Source organism: Eschrichtius robustus, chromosome 15, assembly GCF_028021215.1.
Source record: "Eschrichtius robustus isolate mEscRob2 chromosome 15, mEscRob2.pri, whole genome shotgun sequence".
NCBI classification, from domain to species: domain Eukaryota; kingdom Metazoa; phylum Chordata; class Mammalia; order Artiodactyla; family Eschrichtiidae; genus Eschrichtius; species Eschrichtius robustus.
This window is the reverse complement of record NC_090838.1, coordinates 22,429,743-22,446,324: the sequence shown is the minus strand read 5'-3', so window position 1 is coordinate 22,446,324 and position 16,582 is coordinate 22,429,743. Positions and strand designations below refer to the sequence as shown.

General features: G+C 42.7%; 1 protein-coding gene across 1 annotated transcript in view; it reads right to left on the bottom strand.

Annotated features, from left to right (window-relative positions):
• Nucleotides 1-16,582, bottom strand: part of BABAM2 (BRISC and BRCA1 A complex member 2) — a 442,279-nt gene that overhangs the window by 38,959 nt on the left and 386,738 nt on the right. The gene's annotated exons all lie outside the window — the stretch shown is intronic.

Sequence of the window (16,582 nt, the reverse complement as noted above, 5' to 3'; positions counted from 1 at the left end):
TTAAAGAATGGATTTGGAAAGGGGATCAAGAGGGCAAGTGATAATCTTTCTTTTTTATAGGATATGGCAACTGGGCCACCAGAAAAAAAATAAAGTTATCACTTACTTCCAATCAAGCAGTGAATTTTGATACTCAGCAGTTTTACATTTTTCCATATGTGTTACCATATATATCCCCTAAACCAGTAGGAGTTCTTTAATGGAATGCAACAGGGACTACATATGTCTACTGTTGTAGTATAGACTGATTCTAATATTTGCTGTTAACAAGTATTATGTGCTTTATTTGTTCATTTTGGGATCCCTTAACTCAATTTTAAAAAATAAAATGACTTCCTTCAGTTGCGGCATGCGGGATCTTTAGTTGTGGCATGCATGCGGGATCTAGTTCCCTGACCAGGGATCGAACCCGGGCGCCCTGCATTGGGAGTGTGGAGTCTTAACCACTGGACCACCAGGGATCCTGCATGCTGCAACTGAAGATCCTACACGTAGCAATGAAGATCCCGCGTGGTGCAACTAAGACCTGGCACAGCCAAATAAATAAATAAATAAATTTAAAAAAATGACTTCCTGCTTTCAGTTGAGGCAAACCATCATTAAAAATGCAGTCTGTTTCAATGGCACATTCCTCAAGGCATATAATGTGTATTTCTGTGAATGTTACCTACTTGAAGGACACAGAACAGGCACATTAATTTACAAAAAATAATAAGAAAGATGTGTATAGACTTTTATAGCTTTGCAGAGTACCTTTATATACTTTATCTGATTCGATACTTACAACTCCTTGAAGCAGACATTATTTTTACCAGCTGCATTCAACAGATGAACAGACTCCGAGAGGTTTATTAACTTGCTCATGCCATAGCTACGCAGACACAGGACTCAAATCCAGTCCTATGATTTAAATCCTAAGCTCCTTCTACCGGTCACATTGCCACCTGCTCTTGGGTCTACTGGTATAACCTCCTCACAACATACTCACTACGTCAAAATTACAATTTAGTAAGCTAAAGTCTCCACTGTGAAGGATGTATCGGGTTCAACTTTTCGGCTCCACGAGGCAAATACATGACAGAAAAATACATACTAGATAGTTATACATGTATCACCATGTCAGTTAGGGTGACACTTGACTTGGATTAGGCCCACTAAGTACCCAAAATGATTTCTTGAGGGAAGTTAGGCTTGCAGCAAACTTAAAAAACTGTCCAGTTGGTAAGGCCTCTTAGACGTCTAAGTATATCTGACTCTGACTCAGTGCTGCAGGGGGTTTCTGACAAATGAATCACACCACGACCAAAGAAAAGTGGCAAGATTTTGAATGTCCACTCTTTAATCACATTTTCCAAGTGCCTCAATGCAGTTTCAATACATGTCTATTTGTGCCAAAGCAAAGATTTGGTAACATATAGGAATAATACAAAACATGAAAAACAGACTAATTCAAATGGTAAGTAATTGGATTCAGAAAACCCTTTGGAATCCCTTCATCTTACAGAGCTTCATCTGTAATGTCTTCAGTCTTTTTGGGTTTTTTTTGTTTTTTCTCTTTTTTTTTTTTACATTTTCTTGGCTGCGCCACGCAGCATGTGGGATCTTAGTTCCCCGACCAGGGATCGAACCCGCACCCCTTGGATTGGAAGCGTGGAGTCTTAGCCACTGGACCACCAGGGAAGTCCCGTGTTCAGTCACTTTGAATAAATATCGTTTTCTAAAATTGTTTATCTCTTTTCTGATTACTCATTTCATTTCCTCTGATTAATTTTAGAAAAATGCCTATTCACATATTCTTTCCTTTGATTTCAACTATGTTTATAGTATATATAAGTTTCCACACATTAAAATGAGATTCAGATTAACCCCCAAAGCAATAGCAATGGCATTGGTGAAAAGCATTTAACATGCAAGCTTCCCTTCAAAACAGCAATAATTTCAAATAATAAAATTCAATGGCAATAATTTACAAATTCAAAGTAAGTACAGTCACCACTCAGTATCCCAGTAATACAGATAATACCATAGGCTTCATGATTCTCAAGCTACCAGCTTTTTGGAGCTTTGAAATGCATTATATTTTTTGTTCCTGTTATTTTGTTTTCTAGAAAATGAGTTGCTGGAAGCTTTTTTGAAGCCAATATTAAAACTCAAACACAGTGGCTACATTATTAAGGGGGCAGGACTGGTCAGAGTCCTTCAAAGGTACAATCGGTAATCCACATACTAATTCACATATGAGAAAAGAAAATTAGAAAAATATAAATATCTTGCTCAGCTTAACTAGGGTGTATCCTGCCTGGATCAGTCAGCAGTCACTAAAAGGATGGCTTCTTTAAAAATGTTCTATGCGTAAGAAGGAGTGAATAAATAAACTATTTATGAGAAATACTTTGCATTTTTCTTAGAAGAATGATTTGAATGGTGCAAATTAGTCAGAATTTTAAAAAAACTAAAACTTGTTTTCCTCATCCCCGAATGTTTCTGACACTTCACATTTTGCCTATAGGCTAAAGTCATGATTTTCTGATGCATAGTAAAATAATGACTGGTGGGCCTTCAAACAGCTAACTTGCTTTATGGAACTCCCAAGGCTCTAAGCAGTTTGGGCTCATCATCTCAGCCATGTCAAATCTGAACATTTTAACATTTGCTTCCTTAGAACCCAACCCGTCTACTAGCTCGGGTTTGATTCCCAGAGTAGAATCATTCCATTTGGTTCAGTTACTCACTGTCAGTATTAATGTTCACAACTGCTTCCTATTTCCTTCTTTCTGTATACAGAGACTGAATTTTGGTCAGCTCTCGAGTCACAGAAGCCATGGTCCCCACTTGCTCAGTATAATTTCAATAACCATTTCCGAAGCATTACTTTCTTCAAGAACTTGTTGAAACAAGTCACATCCAAACACTGCTAATTCTGCTCAAGCTGGGCATTTCACAGGAGTCACTCACAGGGCTCTGACACCCTGGCAGAAGGCAGGAATAATTAAGTTCTGCACCAGCTTGCCTCATACTGGACAGTGGCTGCAGTAACAGGTTCCCCTGGCCACAGTCCCAGAGCTGGTGGTGCTGTCCAAGCAGCCACCCTCCGTGCAGCTTTGAGAGGGGGCTGAATGCACTGATAAACTTTGCTGCCTCTCTCTAAACCATGCTGAAGTTCCGACGGTTTTACCTTCTCTAGTAAATAAGCGTAACTGGCCCTATGTGCTCATCCTTGCACCAGAAGAAGACTTCATTAGTTTTCTCTAAGTTCATAAGACTCTCTAAAAACTGCTCACTTTCCCCAAAACCTCAACAATGGAAAAGTGACACTGAACAGCCAAAAGAAATGCCACACTATGTATCCGACCCACAGGACAGCTGCCAGATACTCACTCAACATTTCAGGCATAGTTCTAACAAGTTTGATCATATGGTTTTTCCAGAAAAAAAAAAAAAATCTAATTATGGCAAGATTAGGGCAAGGGACATTAACAGCAAGTAGTGATAATTAGCAGTCTGGCATAAAGCAAGGAGAGAGAATACTAAATAAAAGCAGACTTAGGAAATCAAAAAGCAGCCCAGTCTGGGGTGATTCAGTGTAGGAGCAAAAAGCTCGACCATCCCTCAAGCTATAACCGTACATAGTGACGTTTACTCCCAATCTTGGTAATATGGCCAACACTCTTGGTTGCCTACCCAACAGCCATTCTCCACCCTTCTTTTTTACGGGCAGAGCCCTCCTCCCACCCCATAGTCGGAGAGTGCTGGGTATTCACTCCCTCAGACTTCCCATAAAACCAAGGTATAGAAATGTGACTCAGTCCTGCCAATGGGACCTGAGGGGAAGTTGGCCAGGGGTCTTCTGAGAAATATTTTCCTCTCTAATTAAAGACACATGTACGGAGAAGCCCCCATTTCATTCTCGCCTAGATCTTATCATGTGAGATCTTGGGGCTTGGACCTGTGCGCCCATCTCGTGACCATGAGCGGAAAGTCAGCCTGACATCACTGAGCTGAGAATTCATCATTCTCTGGTACTGCCCAGCTCTGGATTTCTTGTTATGTGAGACGATTACAAGCCCTAACCATTTAAACCTATCTAATCAGGTCTTCTCAGACCTGCAGTCAAAGGCAACAAAAGGAAATGTTATTTCTTGCAGCTTCTGTTCAAGGAGGCAGGATAATTGTATAATCTATTTCAAAAACATTTCCACCAAGCATGGTTAAAAACATTCAAGGCGCAGCAATAGGAAAGTTTTAGTTGTCTGGAAAAGTCAGTTATGTGGGACGGTTCAATCCTTGAAAATGCCGAACAAACGAGGGGTTAACCATAATTGCTTCCCTGGGAGTCACATCACCAAATATTTTCGTCATTATTCACAAGTCAGCCATTATTTCATTTCTCCAAACCTTCCAAACTCTACACTCGTGTGTTCCTGGCTTAGCAGGGAAGGTGCTCATGGAGTCACTCTGTGGTGGTAATGGCCCATTCCCATTTCCCGTCCTCTCAGGCCCCTCTGGTTCCTCGAAGCCGCATTAGGAGACAGTTTTAACCCCACGTTGAATGGCTGTAAACTTCCCTTCCAAAGATGATTCCCACTGAGGTCAATTCTTCCTAAAAGCAGTCTGTACACGTCTCCTTCCCAGGCTGCCCCCACAGTGGGCACACAACCAATTAGGGAAGCTGCCATTTATTTACTTACCACCCCTGATCTTACTAACCACACGCTAAACCTCTGAGACACACAGATTCTAACCACTAGAAAGTTAAATACCATACATGGCCTACAAGAAGTATAAAAGTCAAGTTTTCCACTTCAGAAGTGTCCCTACTCAAGGCATTAAAAATCAAATGGTGTCTCCTTTTACTATCACTGCCTTTCACTTAAGTGACCAAGGAGACTAAATATTAACCACATGTTATTAAACTGGTTTCAATTTTTCACTATCTTTTTGTGATTTGATCATGTAAACAGATTACCTTTGGGGTTTTACTAGTATTACCAAACTAAAGCCTGGAGTTTCTTGAATTTTGCTGTAAACGCTAAAAATCCTAATATGGGAGGTGACAGCACGGTATGATGGAAAAAGGTACCTACAGCCTTTGGAGTCAGATAAAAATGGGTTCAAATCCTAGCCTCATTCATTTATTAGCGGTGAGACCATAGGCAAAACATTTCATCTCTTTGAATCTTGATTTTCTCATCTGCAAAATGAGGATAATAATTCTTATAGCATTGTTGAAAGAACTGAACAAAAAAAGAGCAGGTACTAAATAAATATTCCTTCTCTCCCCCTACTCGTCCTTTTCCTTAGTTTGTATTTTTTTTTTTAATCCGACTTTATACACTCCTCCATATATGTGAAATTTCTAACTACAGCATAAATTTTCACAGTGTTTAATTTTAACTCTTTTGATGGGTATCTTTCTAAACTTTGTACAGACTTTCACGTCTCAGTAAATATAACATACTGAAAATAATTTAGCCTTTTCTTGATGACAGAGAACACATGGAAAGACCATTATACACAAGAGTCTCAAGTGTTAAGAAGACTTCGCTTGCTCTTTCACAAATACTTCCTACCAGACCCCCCAAACCATCCTCTGTTAAAGAGTTGATGTGCCCTTAGTGTGGTACCGAGGTCCCCAGGGCTACTGGGATGTGCATGCTGTTTGCCCCCGACCACGAACTTTCTCTATTTATTTCTGTTGCCTTTTCCTAGCCAGCTCTTTTTCCTTTGCCACTTCTCACCAAGGCCAGCTCGGTCTCAATATGGTCTCTCTCTCTTGCCTCTTCTCTTTGCCTTTTGTCTACTTCACCCCGCATGTATCTCAGCTTCTGAAGAGTCAGGCATGGCTGACTATCCATCCCTAGGACCAGGACCCGGCGTGGATCAGGGGCTGCACGATATGAAGTGATGTTGTGTGAGCTCTGGGTCGCTTTCCTCAGGCACTGTTCTGAGTTCAGAGACTGTCTCCTCCTCCTCCTTCTCTTGCTGTTGTTTGTTTCCTTCCGAGTTTACAGCTGCCCCAGATGGGTGAACTTATAGGAAGCCCGGCCTCTGCTTACATTGTGTTTAGCATTTGCTTTTGAGGTACTTTCTATCAACAGATACAAATTAATCATTCCAACACCCAGTGAGCCAATCAAATAAAACTGTAAGAAGAATCTCAAGGTGAAAGGGATGCCATAGCATTGGCCCAGGGAGAGCCAGGTTCTCCCACCTGCCCGCACAAACGAACCCAGGCTGAATTAGCTCGGCTTCTCCCGCCACGAGCTCAGAGGTTCTCAACTGGAAGTGAGCATCGGCATCACCCTGGAATTGACGTTGCAGATGCCTGGGCCCCACCTCAGACCTCTGGTTCCTGAAAATGCACCTTAAGTGACTCTGACATGCCTCGCCAGGTAGGAATCACCGCAAAGACCGAGCACTCCTAAGGATCGGGGCCATGAATTAGCACTTAGCACACAGCATGACACATTGCTAAAGGCTTGTTGAACTAAAGGAAAGGAGCATTTAAGGGACAGGCAAAACTAAAACCTCAAGGAGATTCCACTTCATACCATTAGATTGGCAAAAATTTTAAAACCCAACAATCCTCAAGTGTTGTCAAGGAAGTGGAACACTGGGATTTCTCATCACTGATGATGCAAATGTAAATTTCTATAACCTCTTGTACAGTAAAAGCGAAGATGTACGTACTTCATAACTCAGCATTCCCACTCCTGAAATACTGCCGCATGTGCATAAGAAGGTAGTTAGGAGAAGGTTTGCTGTAGCAATGTTTGTGATAACAAAAATTGGAAACATCTTAAAATGTCCATCAACTGGAGACTGTGGTACATTCCTCAATGGAATACCTTATAGCAGTTTAAACGAATGAGCTAGGGTTACGTGTATCAACATAGATAAATCTCAAGAACATAATGTTCAGTGAAAAAAGCAAGTTATAGATGAACACTGTTAAGTATGACCTTACAAAGTCCAAAAACATGCATACATTATTACACACTGTTTATGAATGTCTATGGAGTAAAAAGCATAAAAACGTGCACAGGAATGGTAAACACCAAATTAAGGATAGTAGTTCCCTCTGGGGGTAATGGGGAAGGAGAGGGGGACAGGAATGCATCAGGGAGGGGTGCTCAGGGGGCTGCAACCAATTTGATAACATGCTCTTTCTTTAAAAACAAAACAAAACAAAACAAAGCAAAAACAAAACCAGAAGCACTTATAGCAAAATATTGAGATTTGGCTAAGGTGGATACATAGTATTTGTTTTTGTACTTTTTACATACTTGAGTAGGCTTTAAATATTTACAGTTTTTAAAAGTTTTTCAAAAAGCAAAGACACATATTCATAGCAGCAGAAAACAGTCAACATGATTCCATTTATATAAAGTTCAAAAACAGGAAAAATTCATGATATATTGTTTACGGACATATGTTAGGTGATAGAACTATTAAGAAAATCAAGGGCACAGTTGACATAAAATTCAGAGTAGTGGTTACTTCTGAGAAGGACATGCTTAGGGCTTCTAGGATACTGGCGTTATGTTCCATTTCTGAAGTTGGTGGTGTTTTTTTTTTTTTTTAAAGATTTAATTTTATTTATTTTTGGCTGCATTGGGTCTTCGTTGCTGCGCGTGGGCTTTCTCTAGTTGCAGCGAGCGGGGGCTACTCTTCGTGGTGGTGCGCGGGCTTCTCATTGCGGTGGCTTCTCTTGTTGAGGAGCACGGGCTCTAGGCACTCGGGCTTCAGTAGTTGTGGCTCACGGGCTCACTAGTTGTGGCACACGGGCTCTAGAGCGCAGGCTCAGTAGTTGTGGCGCACGGGCTTAGTTGCTCCGTGGCATGTGGGATCTTCCCAGACCAGGGATCGAACCCGTGTCCCCTGCATTGGCAGGCGGCTTCTTAACCACTGCGTCACCGGGGAAGTCCTGGTGGTGTTTTATTAGTCTCTAAAGTACGTAGGTATGTTTTATATGATCTATCTATATATATATATATATATATATATATATATATATATATTCAAATAAATACTATTTTTAAAAATGAGAGCATTTATAAAACTAAGAGGGTCAGGGAAGCTGAATGGTCTTCATGGGAAAAAAAGACACCAAAGTTGTAAAGAAAAATAAAAAGCATGGTAGAAAATGGTGCATAAAAACTGGACTACAGCTTATACAGGCACTAAGAAGATGCACATTCTCTCGTGAGAACACTGTCAGGTTGGCAAAATCAGCTGGTCAGCTGGGTCCCTCCTTTTCTCCCAAATTTACTGAGTGGAAGGTAGGGTGCCAGGGAGAATGAAGGTGTCCATGCCCTGAGCATGGGCGGGAACAGGAGGCCTGAGAAAGGGGGAGAAGCTCCCACAGTGAAGCACATCGGACAACGGCTGAGGCGTGAACATGGTGTCCATGCAGAGGAAGGGGGACCCTGCTTGAGGTGGAAGCTCTGCAGACGAGATGGACTTTGAGTTGGTTCTAGAAGGTTAAAAGCTGAATCAGAATGGGAGTCTGGAGGATACTCCGTAGAGAGGAAAGAAGTCGATAAAGCTTCGATACTGTGTAGACATAACAATTTTCCTTTTTTATTTGGCTCTTTTGGTATTGTATATATTCAATTTAGAAAAGCCATAACCTGCCCTATTTTATCAATCACACTTTCTTTTCCACCACTGCCCTCACCTTGGTACATGCGGAGAGCAACGGGTGATGCAAAGATGAAGGGAGCTGACGCTGGCCTTGGAAGCTTGTGGCCAAGCTGCTCTCCCTTCCTGGAGGGCCCTCCTCCCTTTTCTGGGTTTATCTGGGTTTCCTCTCATCAAGACTCAACTTGTAGGAAATGCCTCTGTCCCAGAACTCTGCATGCGTCCAACTCGTACTCCTGAACAAGGCCCACTCGGGGCTGTCCTCACCAGGAGAAAAGGAGAAAACCAGTGGCTGAGGCCAGGACCGAGGGGTCCCCAGCATGAGAAACCTTCCCTACGCCAGCGCTTCTCTGTCTGCTTTCCCTGGTTCGTCCATTTCTTCATCCATCACACGTTTTGTGAGCACATCCCATGTTGCAGGCCCCATGCTACACCTGAGGACCCATGCTTCCTGGAAATGGATGGTGGGCTACACTTTGTGCTTCCTGCAGTGCCACCTGGTTTCTGTGTCCCCTGCGGTTGCATCCCGTTTGGATCCTGTGGATCCTGGTATTTCCTCAGTCCTGGCTTCTTGTTCAGTCCCTTCAACCTGCTCTTGCTTCTGTGACCTTCCAGGACACCTCTCTTGCCCGCTCTGTCACTCACTGAGTTCTCCATCCTCCGCATCCCCATAATCCAGCCTCGGCTGAACTGCTAACGATGAAGCGTTCTTGTTATTTTATATCCTCCACATGTGAACACTGGGCTAGACACAATCAAGTAGTTGCTATGTATCTAGGGACTGACTGGCAGAGATCATAAAAGTGAGGAGATGTTGACTGCACTAGACATGTGAAAAAGGAAACATGTTTCTACGAGATGCAGAAAAAAATCTAGCAAGAGAGAACACCATAAACAGCATTTAATACTGTTTAAACTTCTATCTTTAAAAGAATGTAGTCACAATAAATAAAGTCCTGGCCTGGGAGGATTAAAACAGAAATCTGGCTAAATTAAGGAAGAATTTGATTAAAATAATCCTTAAATAAATTAAAATATATTCAAATGCAAAATCCTTGTTATTTAAAAGCTGGGCAAAGTCTTTAAAGAGTCATAAGCTTTTAATTTCAAAAATGCACGGCTGATGTACCAAATGCAAATGATTAGAAGGAAAGGACAAAACTTTTCAAAGCAGCAGGACCGACACTGGTCAGTTTAAATTCCAGTCTTTAAAAATTAGAATATCCTACCAGGCACAAATTTGCAAATACTGAGACTACTCCAAAGTGAAGGACGACTAACTTGGCTTTATGAAGAAAAAAAAATTTGAAACGAATCTAGTTATTTTTATTTTTGAAAGGGTCTGGTTACGAGCTTTATATCCTAGAGAAAACAGCAACAAGTATCTAATTTGACGAGCATTCGTGGAGCATCTACTATGAGCCGGCTCTAGGGAGGCCAAGCTGACCAAAGCCCGGTCCTCCCCCTGACAGGACAACGCCAGCACGCACTTGACCGTCACTGTTCTCAGGCAGGGAAGCGATGGTGAGGGTTATAATAGAGATAGTAACCGCCTGGGGTGTGGGGTGGAAAGATAATCCATCTCAGGGCTTCTAGAAGGCTTGTTAGATAAGCAGGGCCTTGAAAGACAACCAGGATTCCGACAGGCAGTTGCAGTGGGAAGGGAGAGAGAAAGGTGAGGGAATTCCAGGCAGAGGGAACAGTGTCGAGGAGTCAGAGCAGAGGAGAGTGAGGGAATGCGGGTGATCAGGCAGAGGGAATACCGGCCCAGAGGACAGGATGCCGGTGCAGAGAGGCTCTGGATAAAGATGCCAAACTGTGCAAAGTCGTGAGCACAAAGCAAAGGAGTGTGGATTTTCTTCCATGGGCACTGTTACCCTTGAACATTTCTAGGGGAGATATCCCATACCACCCACTCTGGTGGGTCAGACATTTTCCTGCAATTTAAATACCCCCAACATGGTAGAAATCTTCTAGAATGGAGAATGTTTTGCAAGGTATAACACATAAATCAAAAATGTTATTATTTATTATTAGAGGAGCGCAGTCATTCACGTCTCAGTTTGGGAAACGATTCCTCTTTACGAAACATCCCCTGAGACTTACTAGTGCGTCCCTTACAGTCAAAGGGAGGCCCTGCGTGGCAAGCCTGAGGATGGCCTGTAACCGGTTTACAGGAGTCTTCCGTTTTCTCTCAAACAACTCTACCTTCCTAGGCGGACAATCCTTACCGTAGGGCCTGAGATTTGGGATTGGGTGTAAGATTGGGGTGGGACATAGTTTAGGCCAAATACGTGGCAGTGCTTGGAAACCAGGCCCCTCAAGAGTGATTTTGTGTTTCCTCATAAGACAGGGTTAAAATCCTGGTCACCATGTCATTCCCCTATGCAGAAACCTGCATGAACTTATTTTTTATTTGTGTATTACACATGCCAAACATCCTCCACTCCAGGTTTATACTGTGCTGGGGTATCAAAATTACAGGAAAATGTCTGACCCGCTAGATTAGGTGGCTATGGAAACGTTCAAAGATAAGCCATTCCATTCTTTGGTTGCTTTAGGTTCAGTTCCATCTGGTGAGATGGACAGGAAAGAGCTTATCTCGGTGAGGCTGAATTGTCACGTGAAGAACATGTGCTCTGGAGGTGGCAACCTAGGTTCCACTTAGAGGTTGTATCACGTTGGTAGATTAACTGAGCTTCTTTCCTCATCCATAAAACTGGAAAAACTCCAACCTCCAGGTTGAAAGTAAAGCAGGTGGTACAACATCTGGCACATAGAAAGTGCTCAATAAATAAAGGTTGGAGCCTAAAGGAATGTAAGAACAGGATGGTACAGTGGAAAGAATACAATCTTTGGAATTTGACAGATCTGGGCTTGATTCCTACTCTATCGGTTATGACCTGGGTGACCTCAGGCAATTTATTAAACTCTCTGAGTCTAGGTTTTCTCATCTCTAAAATGGGATAATACCTACCTTGCAAGACTGTTGGGTGGTTTACATGACATAATGAATATATGTAGAATACTTGGCACATAGAAGATATTCATAAATGATACTTATTATTACTCACTTTTCTCTTAGAAGCAATTAAAACAAACAAACCTGAGTCTATATAATTTCTTTTTCTAACCTGACTTCCAGTTTAGAAAATACAACCCATAGATTAAAGGTAGCCAGGTTCTTTCAATTAAGCTTCCAAGTTAGTTCTGCCCATCATTTTATGTGGGGCAAATTCAGGAGTCTTTAGGAACTCTTCATTTTTAATTCTATAATCTTCTTCCTTCAAATTAAAATAAAAAAATCATAGCTCTGGAGAATGTAAGGTCAAATGGGTTTTGCAGCAAAAGTTGACCAGAGACCAGAAAACATTTGAACAGAGGGGAAGCCTGATGAAAACTTGGTCAGTTTTCCTTTGTGCTTGGATAAAAAAGACCAGAAATGTAATCAATCTTTGTATATTTCAAGATTCCTATTTGGTTCGTGAATTATCCAAGTTTTTGTTTAGTTGTTTTCTGGCCATCTCCTTAGTCATTATTTCTTCTGTGAGAAGGGGTGGGGGATTCAGTAGGAGAATGGAAATTAATTCATGTTCTTCCTTGATAGCAACTCTGCTTAGAAATTTCACTTCAGATGAAAGTATGATTGCTGTCTAAAATGATGTTTTTAAACTGTCATATTCTCCTAACTTGAATTAAAGAGAATACATTGTGAAACACAAGGTGAGCGTGTTGAGGCAAACCCTTGACTTGAGTTGCTTGACTTGTACATCCAAATGTAAAGGAATAAGATCATTTTCAAGCAAAGGTATTGGATCACCGTTCTCCTAAGAGAAGCATATTTGCACTCAATAACTGGAAGCTCCAAAACTTTTTTTTTCCTTTTTATTGTTTTTGATTGAAATCTTTCTAAAGCAGCCTTCACATTTACTTCTTCCATATCCCCCTTCATTTTTTTTAAAATAAATAAATTTATTTATGGCTGAGTTGGGTCTTTGTTGCTGCGCGCGGGCTTTCTCTAGTTGCGGCGAGCGGGCTTCTCATCGCGGTGGCTTCTCTTGTTGCGGAGCGCGGGCTCTAGGCGCGCGGGCTTAGTTCCTCCGCGGCATGTGGGATCTTCCCGGACCAGGGCTCGAACCCGTGTCCCCTGCATTGGCAGGAGGATTCTTAACCACTGCACCACCAGGGAAGCCCCATATCCCCCTTTAAATGACTCAAAGTCGCAATTATGAATATTAGCTCTCAGAGTGGGCCATACAGCCATGACGTCAGGCTGAATGAGGCAAGTGTGTCTAAGTGTCTAGCATCTGCTGTCTATAGTTTCTTGGTTCCCTCCACCCCCATCTCCCGGCTCAGGCTATAGGTTAGGCTATACCTATATACCACAGACCTTCTCTGGACAGTCAAGCTGCTAGGAACTAGGGAACTAGTGCACCAAACTTATTAGCAGGTGTAAGAGTCAGGCCTGAGGTCCCTGTGAGTGAAACACACGGACTAAGTGACACCTCTTTGGTCTATTCCCTTCCTTTTGGCTGTGTTTTTGACGGATATGATTTCAGGGCAGAGCTGAGCTAGGCAGGTGAGATACTTAAAAATCGCCATGTCTTATCACAACAGAGGACATACTTGTTAAATCACAGTTCAGCAAGGGGCCTTGGAAATCATCTGTCCATCTGGTAACTGACGAGCCCTGTGGTACGGAGTGGTGAGCTGCTTAGGCAGCTGACAGAGAACCCCAGGTCTTGACCCTGCATCCAGCGAGCCTCACTGTCTGATGCCCCTTGTGACTTGGCAAATCTCCCTGCAGGAGGAAAGTAACCGCAGCTACCAAAGCTGCTTTTACAGTATGACTTTGGGTTCTCCATTAACGCAACTCTGAAAAATCTCTTGCTACAGAAAAATTAGGCATGGTGGTTTTTATTTTTGTGTTCCATTCCTTGGTTTGTTTTTTTTTTTTCTTTCTTTCTTTTTTTTTTTTTTAAATGCTGAGAAAAAGGAAGGAAATCAACATTTACTGAATACTGCAATGTGCTGGGTGCTTCCTGCCACATGGTTCTCTCTTGCCCCTTTTTACTAGGGAGTAAGGCCATGCGTGTGGCAAGGCCAAGCACTTTCCGGCAGCCATGAAGAAGAGATGGGGCCAGGCTTAGCCCTGGGCCGTCTGGGTCTGAAGCCCGTGTTCTTTCTACCACAAGTGCTACAAATTAGATTTACTGCTTGTTTCTGACATTCTGGAAGGAGTTTCTACTCAGGGGCATTTTGGCTCATCTGCCATCTCAGCCAGGAGTTGCTACAGGCAAGCAACGTTCTCTGGCCATGAATCAGAAAGTGCACAGAGGTCTGAGACTGACCCGCACAGCCGTGATAGACCAAGAGGAGGGCTAGGATGTGTTGTTCGTCCAGACCTTACGAGTTATTCCCCTGGGTACAATGAGCTCAGACTTTTAAGAATTTTTATTTTTGATGTTTTGGTTTCCTTGTTTTCTTCCTTTTGATTGGGAAAATATTTTATGGTCGTATCTATGGGGTTTTAATGGCATTTGACACCGTTGCTCACTTCTGTTCTTCTCCCGTGATTTCCATGACACCGTATTGATCTGTACTTCCCTTCCTTTTAAAATGTTTACCGTCTTCTTTTCTCCATCCGAGTAACAGCCCCTCGCAAAGCTCAGGTGAGGGACTATTAACCCTGGAGGCTTGGCCCTCAGCCTTCCTCCTTTAGCAAGTTCCAGAAAGCCCAGTCTCTCAATATCCTCTGATGCCGTCAAAATCTCCACATCCTTCTCTGACTGCTCACCTTTGCAGTCTGATAATCCCAGAGGCCTGGTGAATGTCATAATACAAGCTTTTTGGCTTAAATGTTTTCATATATATCGTCTCATCTGTGATGTTCAAGGGGGCATATTACCCCCATTCACAGTTAAGAACACTGAAACTCAGGGACAGAAAGAAGCTCATTTAGAATTACAGTTATGTGACAGAGCTGGACCTTGAATTCAAGTCTTTCTTCAGATTTTAAACCCATGGTTCTGACATCATCAGGATGTCCTGCTATCGACAGGGGAAGAATCAGGCCACATGTCTGAAATAAAAGCCATAAGCTTGCTCCTCGCTCACCCTCACAGACTGGATCTAATATTCGACCACGCTCAGGACCTTTGAGTCAACTCTGACTCTTCATCCTGCTGTTTCCATTTCTGGAAAGGCTCACTGTTGGCAGCACATCCTGGAGAGGACTGTCCACAAGGTGCTGTCCCACCGGGAGGGGACGGGTGGGGCTGGAGGCACATCTACTTCCATCGTGGACAAAGAGAAGTGGGAATTTTTTTTTTTTTTTTTTTTTTTTTTTTATGGCTGTGTTGGGTCCTCGCTTCTGCGCGAGGGCTTTCTCCAGTTGCGGCAAGTGGGGGCCACTCTTCATCGCGGTGCGCGGGCCTCTTACTATTGCGGCCTCTCTTGTTGCGGAGCACAGGCTCCAGACGCACAGACTCAGCAATTGTGGCTCACGGGCCTAGTCGCTCCGCGGCATGTGGGATCTTCCCAGACCAGGGCTCGAACCCGTGTCCCCTGCATTGGCAGGCAGACTCTCAACCACTGTGCCACCAGGGAAGCCCCGGGAATGTATATTTTTAAAAATATCAGTCCGCTTTACACAGCTGAATACGCTTTTGGTTAAACCTAAGAACAACTGCATTAGGCCTCCCATGCCAACCCTTTTAGGTCAGCTCCAAATACTAATCAATTCACACCTGAACTATTTCAATAAGCTTTCTCAGCGTCGAGGAATTGCTTCTCTACCTGTCCTACACATTGGCGCCAGCTTAATTACCTTAATTCTACCCCTTGTTCTAGCCTATAGGGACTAACCAAGGTCTCCTGGATAAAAATACAATTCTTGCATGCTGGTGTGGGCAGCTCAGGGAAGGCCCACATAGCTTTTCCTTCTTAAGACGGTGTGTGTGGTACAGCCCATCAGGCTCCAGTTAAGACTAAGGTTATGAACACAGAAGCTGAAGTTCATATACACAGAGCATTGAAGGACAGATGAAAAGAATCAGATTAGGAATAAAAAAGAGAGGGAAGATCCAAAGGGCTTTAACATAAAGTACCTTAAACCTGGTCACACCTTAGCAGAGCCTGATGTGGACTCAACAGCTAATCCCTTCTCATTCAGCCTGCCTGCGGCTCCTACTGTAAAACGGCCATTCTCACCCGCCCCACCTTATTCTTGACCCTTTACCAATACTCTCTATGATGGAATTACCTTTGTTTCTGTTAAGCCAAAGGGTTCACTTTAGGTATATTATGAATTGGTTGAATGGAGAAATAGGTTTGATTCTTTAAATGTTCAACTTGCTAAGTCATCACTTATCCCTAGCGCATGGAAAAATTAAACTAGAATCTGCAAAGGGGTGCCCTGAGTAGGCACCGATATGGATCCAGAGGAAAGGTGTGGGATCCCCAGGTCTAGAGGAATGCTTTACCAAGAGGTGCCATTTTTTATATGTGTACACACACACACACACACCTCTATCTAAATATATGTATGTACATGTTTATGTATTTGGTTTAAAGTGCAGGGAAGTTTTAAGACTTGTACAACAGAGAAGAGAGAGCTGCTTGTTTGAAACTCAAAGATGGTGGCCATGAGCATTCCCGACCATGGGACTCTTGACCGGTGAGAGTTAGGGCATCTTTTAGCACAGCACAGAATGACTTATGGGGTTTTTAACTATTTAAAAATCAGTTATGATTTGGTATGAGAGTAGCACCACATGCATTATTATAAGTCAAATAAGAAAAGAGTATGTGAGTTTGTACATTTAGTTACAAAGGCTCTGAGTTGCCCTACCTGCACTAACCCTGTGCAAAGGGCAGGGGATTTCGAGATGAAGCAAAAATGTACTCTGCCCTAAAGAGCTCATCACTGGGGAAAGTC